Consider the following 9,808-nt stretch of genomic DNA (forward strand, 5'->3'; position numbering starts at 1 on the left):
ACCTTATGGGTGGAACAACATTATGAACTAACCAGTACCCCGGAGCTCTTGACTCTAGCTGCAGATGTATCAAAAGATGGCCTAGTTGGCCATCACTGGAGAGAGAGGCCCACTGGACATGCAAACTTTATATGCTCCAGTACAGGGGAACTCCAGGGCCAAAAAAATGGGAATGGATGGGTAGGGAAGTAGGGGAGAGAGTATGGGGGGACTTTTGGGATAGCATTGGAAATGTAATTGAGGAAAAGATGTAAAAAAAAAAAAACTTAAAAAAAAAAGAATGCTGGCTTCTCTAGCAGAAGTTCAATTCTCAGCATTGACATGGCAGTTTACAACCCTCTGTAATCTAGCTCCAGGGGATCTAAAGCTCTTCTCTGGCCTCTGTGGGCACTGCATATATGTGGTGCACAGATATTCATCCAGGCAAGCAGTCATACACATAATATTAAAATAAATCTTTCTTATAAATGAAGTCAGTGGGGGGTGAGAAAGGAAGTAAATGGGGGAAAGGAAGGATGATGGGGAGGGTGAAGAGGTGAGGGTGATCATCAAACATTTAAAAGGAATGAATAGAGATACCAAAGAAACTTGAAAGAAAGGGAGGAGAGAAGGAAGAAGGAAGATGGAAGAATTATGAACATCCTAAGTATTCAAGATTGAGATCTTTGTTTAATCATCAACAAAGACAAGTCATGAGGCACTGCCACATGATAGCATTGGGTCCATGTTATCATTAGTGGCTGCTCAACAGCTGCCTTTAGATTCCATTTTAATGTACATTACCCAAGAGAGTCTGTGATAGAGATCTTGACTTTCCAATGCCCACATTGGTGTTGTCCCTAAGTGCGTAGTTTGGGTAGAGACACAGAGTGAGGACAAACTGAAATTCATGAAGTTCATGTGGTCAGTCGAGTTCTCTGTTTAATATTTAACAAGGGCTATCGAAGGCTGATGGCTCTGTAACAAAACAAAAAATCCTTGTCATTGTTCAGATTGCAACATGTTCTATATGGCAGAAAGCTTCAGTCACCTGTTATAGTGCCTTGAATAAAAATGGCCTTCATAGGCTCAGGTATTTGAAAACTTGGTCCCCAGTTGTAGTGGTATGAATATGCTTATCCTATGAGAAGTAACACTATTTGGAGCTATGGCCTTATTAGAAGAGATGTGTGGCCTTGTTAAAGGAAGTGTGTCACCATGGAGGAGGGGCTATGATGTCTCATATATATGCTCAAGTCAGTCCAGTGTGACACAGCCACACTACAGAAGACAGTCTCCTCCTTGCTGCCTTTGGATCAAGATGTAGAAATATTTACTCTTCCAGCATCAAAGTTGCCTGAAAAGTGCCATGCTTCCCACTGTGATGAAGGTGGACTAAACCTCTGAAACAATTAAACATTTGCCTTTATAAGAGTTGCCTTAGAGGCAGGCTGGTGGACCAGTGACATCCAGAAATTAAGAGTTTTTTGAGACCCGGGAGGTCTCGGACTGCTGCTCTGTGGCTGTCATCATGCCACAAGATGAATATATTGAATTGCACCGCAAACGATATGGATATCGTTTAGACTACTATGAGAAAAAGAGAAAGAAAGAAGGTCGGGAGACCCATGAATGTTCAAAGAAGGCAAAAAAAAAAAAAAAAAAAAAATTGGCCTGAAGGCTAGTAAAGAGTGACATAAACAGTGCCGTGCTGAGAAAATACAAATGAAAAAGACTATTAAGATGCATGAGAAGAGAAACACCAAGCAGAAGGATGATGAGAAGACTCCGCAGGGAGCAGTCCCCAACAATCTGCTGGACAGAGAGGGGCAGGTGAGAGCAAAAGTACTTTCCAACATGATTAAGCAGAAACGGAAAGAAAAGGCGGGAAAATGGGAGGTCCCTCTACCCAAAGTTCGTGCCCAAGGAGAAACAGAAGTATTGAAAGTTATTTGAACAGGAAAAAGGAAAAAGAAGGCATGGAAGAGAATGATTACTAAAGTCTGTTTTGTTGGTGATGGCTTTACAAGAAAACCACCTAAGTATGGGTCTACGATTCAAAAAAGCCCATGCCACACACCCTGAGCTGAAAGCTACCTTTTGCCTGCCTATTCTCGGTGTGAAAAAGAATCCATCATCCCCATTATATACAACCCTGGGGGTGATCACCAAAGGTACAGTTATTGAAATGAATGTGAGCGAGTTGGGCCTTGTGACACAAGGAGGCAAGGTTATTTGGGGAAAGTGTGCCCAAGTTACCAACAATCCTGAGAATGATGGGTGCATAAATGCGGTCTTACTGGTCTGACAGTGACGTCACTCATACACATCATTCCACTCAATACTGAAGACTACACACTGTCAGGAAAACACCGTCACTGGGGTCTTTCTGAACCACTGAGCAGCCTCACTCCATGTGCAGTCACCAAGTACTTACTAAGTTGTAAAGGAAAATAAAACTGCCCAGTTTGACAGTTGGTCTTTAGTTTGGGGTGTAACGGTTTACATGTTAATAAAATTTAGTGACCGAGTAGCAAGTTAAAAAAAAAAGACACTTAGTCATAGTGTCTCTTTACAGCAATAAAGGCAAAAATAAGACACCAGTTCATTCATGCAAGTATTTGGGAAAGATTAGAAAATATGGCCTTTTTAGAGAGTGAGCTTTGAGATTTCTTTTCTTTTCTTTTCTCTTATTTTCTTTTTTCATTTATTTTTCAAGACTATATAACCCTGGCTGTCTGGAAACTCCCCCTGTTGACCAGGATGGCCTTGAAATCACAGAGATCTGAGTGCCTCTGCCTCTTGAGTGCTGGCCTAAAGGCATGATCCACCACCTCCCAGCTCTGGCTTTGAGATTTCAGAAGCCATCCCATTCCCAGTTGGCTTTCTCCTTGCTCCATGGCTGTTCTCTCACTATGTAAGCTCTCTGTTGAAGTCTTTCATCTATAGGTTGCCTGGGTCATAGCATCTCTTCATAGCAATAGAAAATTAACTGAAATGTGGTGGCAGGCACACAGAAGACATCTAGAGGGCCACCTGTCAGTAGGTGCCACTACAATGAACAAATACGTGAGAGGGAATGAAAGAGAAATGGAACCATTTGTGCACTGTGAAGAGAGGAGGAACTGGAGATGTGATGGCGATGAGGAACAACCTGATGTGATTAACCTATGATGCCACCTGAGACCATGGTGATGTCCCTACCCATGCTGCAACTGAGGACCATGTCTGTGTCTATGACTCTGCAGCAGCTGGGGTCTATGCCACTATTTATGGTTCATTTTACCACTCAAGGCCATGCAGGTACCTTTGGTCTGGGTTGCTTCCTGGGGCCATGTTGCTATCTGAGATCTGTGCAGAACTGGGCCTGACCCTCACCAGCTATGGCATTCAGAAAAGCTGGCCCCACCCTTCATTTCCTGTGCAGGGGCACAGTGTAGGAGATATGCCTCTCCCTAGCTCCTCACTGCCTGTGGCAGACAGGCAAGCTAGCCCAAAGTCCTATTTGAGCATTGTGGGTGGAGCTGGCACCATACCTTGCTGGCTGTAGCACTTTAGAAAGCAGCCCCACACCTTGCCTGAGTAGAACAGTAGTACTGGCCCTGGTAGTATGGGCACTCGATGGTCCACCAAAGTGTGTGAGAGCAGAACTGGCTCCACCCGACATGCAGCAATATTGGAGAGCTGATCCTGGTGGTGTGGACCTGGGAGAGCTGGTATGTCCCTTGCTGGCTGCTGCAGTCAGGAGAGCTGGCCCTACCTGGGCAAAATGGAAGAGCTGGCCCTTAGGGTGCAGGAGAAGGAGAGTCAGCAGGGCAACTAACTCAGCTACCACCCTAGTCCACATTCAAGCTTTGAATTGACTCCTCCTCATCTATGAACTCCTGTGGCCTGTGAAGGGACAGGTCCTGCAGATCGAAGGCTGCAGAATCTTCATGACACAAGATAACAACAGGATATCAAGGAGGAGTCCCAGTGTGTGGGAACTAAAAGGAGGCCTGGGGAAAGAGGGGGGAGGGAGGACCCACTTCCCGCCAGAGATCCACCTATGCTCTGGACAGGCAGACGTGGGAGGGCTGCCAGATGCTTTCCACTCAGCCGCAGGTGGGCATCCAAGCCCACCTCTGACACACTCCATGGGGTGTGGACAAGGGGCAGCCCTGACCTGGGAGAGAGGGAAGAGGGAAGAGAGGTTCCCATACATTCCAGAGTGAGTGCTGATGAGTAGAGACTGTCTATGGTTTTAGAGCTTTATTGTTGAAAGGCAGGGGGAAAGAAAGAAGGTAGAAAGAGAGGGAGAGGTTGGCCATGTCCAAGAGGAGAGAAAAAGGGAAAAGGAGAGAGAGAGAGAGAGAGAGAGAGAGAGAGAGAGAGAGAGAGATTGAGAGAGAGGAAAGGCTAGAGAGAAAGAGAGAGTAAGAGGGAGAAAGTGAGAGGAGAGGAGAGTAAGAGAAAGAGAACAAAGGAGAGAGAGAGCAAGGAGGGGTCAAACAGCCCCCTTTAAAATGAGCTGCAATCTTTTCTGTTGCTAGGCAACTGGGGAGGAGTTTAGCCTGAAGGTCAGAAGCTTGGGACATTGCCTAGTGACTTCTAGCCGTGCTTCTCGTGTGGTTGCTGTGGGAGGCAGTAACTTGGGCAGAAGCCAGAGTTCCAGGAACATGGGAGCACTCCTTCCATCCCATGTAGGTAAATTACCACCGGGTCCTGGGGTTCAGCATCTCAGCTTGACTGGAGACCAGCCTGTCTGTGGATAGCCCAATGCCCCATACCAGAGTGGATTCAGTATTGATAGTGCAGCAGAAGTCAAAGTGCTAGAACCAGACCATTTGCAAAGAAAGTTGTTTGAATAAAAGGGTGCACTGTGGGCTATACCATGACACACTACAGCTTCCACAGTGAGAGTTTTCTTTCTTTTCAGGGGGAAGTTGCAAGGGCAGAGGGTGGGTATGGAATGGTGGGAGATGAATAGAATTGGGTGCATGATGTGAAATTCACAAAGAATCAGAAAAAAGGAGGGTGGGGAGTAAACAACACAGCTACCCCAGTGACCTCAAAGTCCATATCCTTGGCGGTTTTGAACTTAGCTCATAGAATTCTAGTACTTGGGAATTAAGAACAAGCAATTCCTGATGCAAAAGATGGGAACAAAGAATAGAAATGTCTTCCCAAGGTGAAGTGAGTGATTGGCAGGTGTAGAGTGCTTCATGGGGCTCAGAACTCCCTGTGAAGTGGTGACTTCCTTTCAACAGCACTTTTAGGCGATCCCTTCCTTTCATTCTAAACTGCATGTGTGATCTGACTTCCTGTTTAAAATCTCAGTCTGTGCCACTACTCAAGCTCAGAGGTATGTCTTCACACTCCAGCATAGAAATACCTGCGCAACACATCCAGTTATCAATTTCTGCCCCATTCATTATGATATTAAGTAGCCAAGGTTGTTTTTCTAATGTTTTTTATTTTATTTAGAGTTGTGTGTGTGTGTGTGTGTGTGTAAGGAGGTGTAACCCTGTTGGTGGAAGAGGTGTATCATTCGGGTTGGGTTATAAGATTTCAAATGTCCAAGCCATTTTGTTAGCTCTTTCTGCCTGGTGCTTGTGCATCAAGAGATGTGATCTCTTAGCTGTTTATGTAACTATAGCTTTGCTCCACCATTGTCTGAATTAGGGTCTTATTGCTGTGAAAAACACCATGACTATGGCAACTCTTCTGAAAGACAGAATTTAATTAGGGCTTGCTTATAGTTTCAGAGGTTTAGTCCATTATTTTCAAGGCAAGAAGCATGGCAGCATGCAGGCAGATATAGTGCTGGAGAAGGAGATGAGAGTTCTACATGTTGATCCACAGGCAACCAGAAGGGGACTGAGTCTTTTGCACTGAGCAGAACATGAGCACTAGGAGACCTCAAAGTCTGCCTACACAGGGACACACTTTCTTCAACAAGGCCACACCTCATAATAGTAGCACTTCTCATGGGCCAAACATATTCAAAACACCACAGCCATCATGGACTCTAACCTTACAAAACTATAAGTCCAATTTAACACTTTCTTTAACAAGTTGCTTTGGTCATGGTGTTTTGTCACAGCAATGAAAAAATAACTAAGATAGCCCCATATCCCACTACCCTCTCCATCTTTTCCCTGTCCCTATGAACTCACTGCAGCTGTGGTTGCCTACACAAGGCTTGCAAATGACTGTGCCCATTGTCCTTTATCATCCATGGGTGAAAGGTTTGTGGGCCCCACACTCCACAAAGAGACTACAAGTAGTTCATGGTATCTGAGTCAAGCATATTTTCTTCAATGATGTAACCACTGATATGTTGTCCATGGTCTAGTAAATGATTGCCAACCCATCCTCATGAAAGCAGTCACAATTAAACCCAGTGGGTTACAGAGAAAGGGAGAGGAGAGAGAGAGAGAGAGAGAGAGAGAGAGAGAGAGAGAGAGAGAGAGAGAGAGAGAGAGAGAGAGAGAGAGAGAGAGAGAGAGAGAGAGAGAGAGAAGAAACATGGTAGAGGGATTTGTTGAGGAAAAGGATTTCTGTGGAAGAGAGAATATGAAAGTTAAAATGACCAAAGCTTCATTATGTGAGAATGAAGTTATCAGAGAATGTTAAAAATTAGACCCTTGATGCTGAGGTGAACCTTTGAAACATCATAGTAGAGACTGGAGACGCAGAGCATTAGCTGCTCCTCTGAAGGACCTCGGTTCACTTCCCAGCACCCACATGATGGGTGTCTATCACCTTTAACTCTAGTTCCAGAGAAAATGCCACCTTATTCTGGCCTCCACTGACACCAGGCAAACACATGGTAGATATACATACATACATACATACAGGCAAAGCACACATACACAGAGAAAAAAACACTCCATACTGTTAAAGACACCAGACATGAAGTTCCATGTGGTGTTTAATCCTAATTATTTGAAGAGAACAAGTAAGCACACAGAGACAGTCACACAGTGTGGATCAGTGATGGGAGATGGGAGATTCTGGCTGTGCACAGGATTTTTGGGAAGCTGTGGTTGGAATGGGGCAGAGACCACGGCTGCCCTAAAGCAGGTGTGCTAAATGCAATAGCTCCACATACTTGAAAATGGTTAATTTTCTGTTGTGCTAATATTAATTCCTTTTTAAAAAATCTCAGAAGTATGTGGTAATACCCGGAAGACCCCACTCTGGGGCATGGTAAGGCCAGAAACACACCAAGGGCTCTGCTCAGCCTGAAGCTTATTGATGACTGGTCCAGGATGGAGCCTTAAAACAGCACACAATCTTCAGAGCTGGTTGTATAAACTGATGGCTTATTAGGAGGAATGAAGATGAAGATGCTAATGCCTAGGGAGGTGGCTAGGTGTCCAAAGTGATTCCCACACAAGCCCAAGAACAAAAGTTCAAATCCTCCAAAATGCCATGTGGGCATGGCGACATGTCTGTAATTCCAGCTAGAACAGAGAAGACAGGGGATCCTCCCAACAAGCCGCCTAGTAAGACTAACTATATTTGTTTTGTTCTGGGTTTTACTGAGAGACCCTGCCTCAATGGATAAGATAGAAGAGTTGGTGGAGATGATGTTATCCTCAGGCCACCCATACACAGGAATGCACACATCCATGTGCGCACACACACACATATGCGTGCACTCAAAAATAGGAGAAACATTAATTAATTAAAAAAATTTAGACACAGCACCTCACAATCAAGAATTTTTATACATTCAGTAATGATAATTGCAATGGTTTAAATGTGTACCCCACTTGTGTGGTTAAAAACGAATCTTAAATATATTGTGTCTAGCCAATGGAACCTCCCAGTGGTGCTTATCTACTGTAAGTCTCTGCTCATGAATAGATTGGTCCCATTTTTGTAGTCACAGCTCAAGGATATAGCACTGTATTCTTGAGGAGATGATTGATGACCCTTCACTTCTTTCTCATTCTTTGTTGTCTTCCTACCTTCAGGGATAGAGTGGTAAAGAAAGATGCACTCAGCCCACATGTCTACCCCTAGACTTTGGACTTCCTAAGCTAGGTAATGAGGAAATCATTCTACAATAGCAGCAGAGAATGAAGAAAGATGTGAATTTGATGTTTAACCCTGGACATTCCCAGTTTGTGGGTTTTTGAAATTTGCCAACATCGTTTGATTTCTCCTCTAACCCTTGCTTTCAAATGCTTTCTCCTTTCCTGGTGCTTCTGCATGCCCTGGTTGGATTATGTCAGAACTCTCTAGAACAATGGTTCTTAACCTGGGGGTCATGACCTCTTTAGGAGTCAAATAGACCTTTCACAGGAGTCACCCACAACTAACTATCAGAAAACACAGATATTTACATTATCATTCATAACAGTAGCAAAATTAGTTATGAAGTAGCAACGAAAATGATTTTATGGTTGGGGTGACCACAGCATGAGGAAGGCTGACAACCACTGCTCTAGAGCATCTTCCTTTCTGCTCAGATGATTGGCTCAGGAACTCACAATTTAATAATGGCTACTAAGATGTTTGTGGTTCTTCTTCTTTTGTTAATGAAGCCATTTGTAAAATGTGTGTGTGTTTAATGTTTTCTTGTTGCAAATGGTAACCAGTTCTCTTAACTCTTGCCTGCCCTCCTCTCAGTTTCCAGCCCAGCCTCTTCAAATGTTTCTCCCAACTTTTTCTCCCTCAGATTCCCAATGGTCTGCTTAAACGTTTCCTTCCCAGTTATCCCAATACTAGCAAACCCCAAGCCATAACAACTGTTCTAGACTATCTGCTCAGCTCAGTTCCTCCTGGCCCAACTGTCTTCTAACAATGTCTTCACTGATTGCCTTCTCTTCTCACTCTGCTAGCCCCCAACCCCAGTCTCAACTGGCCTTCTTATATACTATCCTATTCCCAGAAATCCAAGAGGCAACCAACACTGAAGGTCATAGAGTCAAGCATATTGAATTGCTAAGGATTTTTAAAGGGCCAGTTGACTAGAACTGGGGATCCTTTAAAGGGCTAGGCACAGAAGAGAAACCACAGTACAGTCATTTTGTAACAACTTGTGGCTTTGTTAGGAGTACTTTAGAAGGTGTACAAAGAAATATTTACTCTCTGTAATACCAGGAGGGTACTGTGGAGGCCATTTAAAGACAAGCACACATTACCTACAGAATTCTAATTCATCATAATTCTGCCTGTTTCATGCCTTCCTGGTTCAGTCTTGAACACCTCTTTCACTTCTTTCTGTCTCCTTGTCTTTAGAGTGATCATAAAAACTCCAGCATAGCATATTCAACAGACTGGATAAGGACTGTTAAAAGAGACATATTAATATATATTTTAAAAGAGTGATTTATTGTACATGAGACATTTGTATCAACCTTCCTATCCAAGGCTCAGGAAACCCTGTGGGAAAGATGGGGGAAAGAATGTAAGAGCTAGAGGATGGAGAGGCATGCCATGGAATGTCCAAAATACTACAGAGAAAAACAATTGAGTTGTGTGCCAAGGAAGCAGTACAGAGTGGCAAGTGAAGTTCAGTTGTAGGCTTCACATCTTCCAGAGCCAGCAGGAGCTTTATTGGGAGAAGGTCTTGAATAAGTAAAGATCAGTAGATATAGTTTAATTATGTGGACTTAGTGTGTTTTGGAATTTGAACCACCATAGACACCACTACAAATCAGAAGGAAGTAGTGCCTGCCAATGGATGGATTTGAGCTCCTGAAAGAACAAGTACACACAGAATATAAGCTCAAAGGTCAGAGTAAGGAAATGCATGACCTTTTTTGGCACTTTGACAAATGCCCGGTGGAGAGGCCACACCAGAACTACAAGTTCGGGCAGTGTGCAAGTG

At 43.9% G+C, this 9,808-nt stretch overlaps 1 pseudogene; it reads left to right on the plus strand.

Moving 5' to 3' along the window:
* Positions 1-1,510: 1,510 nt before the first annotated feature.
* On the plus strand, positions 1,511-2,287 carry LOC110295440 (annotated as a pseudogene).
* The last annotated feature ends 7,521 nt before the right edge of the window (positions 2,288-9,808 follow it).

This window comes from Mus caroli, chromosome 5, assembly GCF_900094665.2.
Source record: "Mus caroli chromosome 5, CAROLI_EIJ_v1.1, whole genome shotgun sequence".
In the NCBI taxonomy this organism is placed as follows: domain Eukaryota; kingdom Metazoa; phylum Chordata; class Mammalia; order Rodentia; family Muridae; genus Mus; species Mus caroli.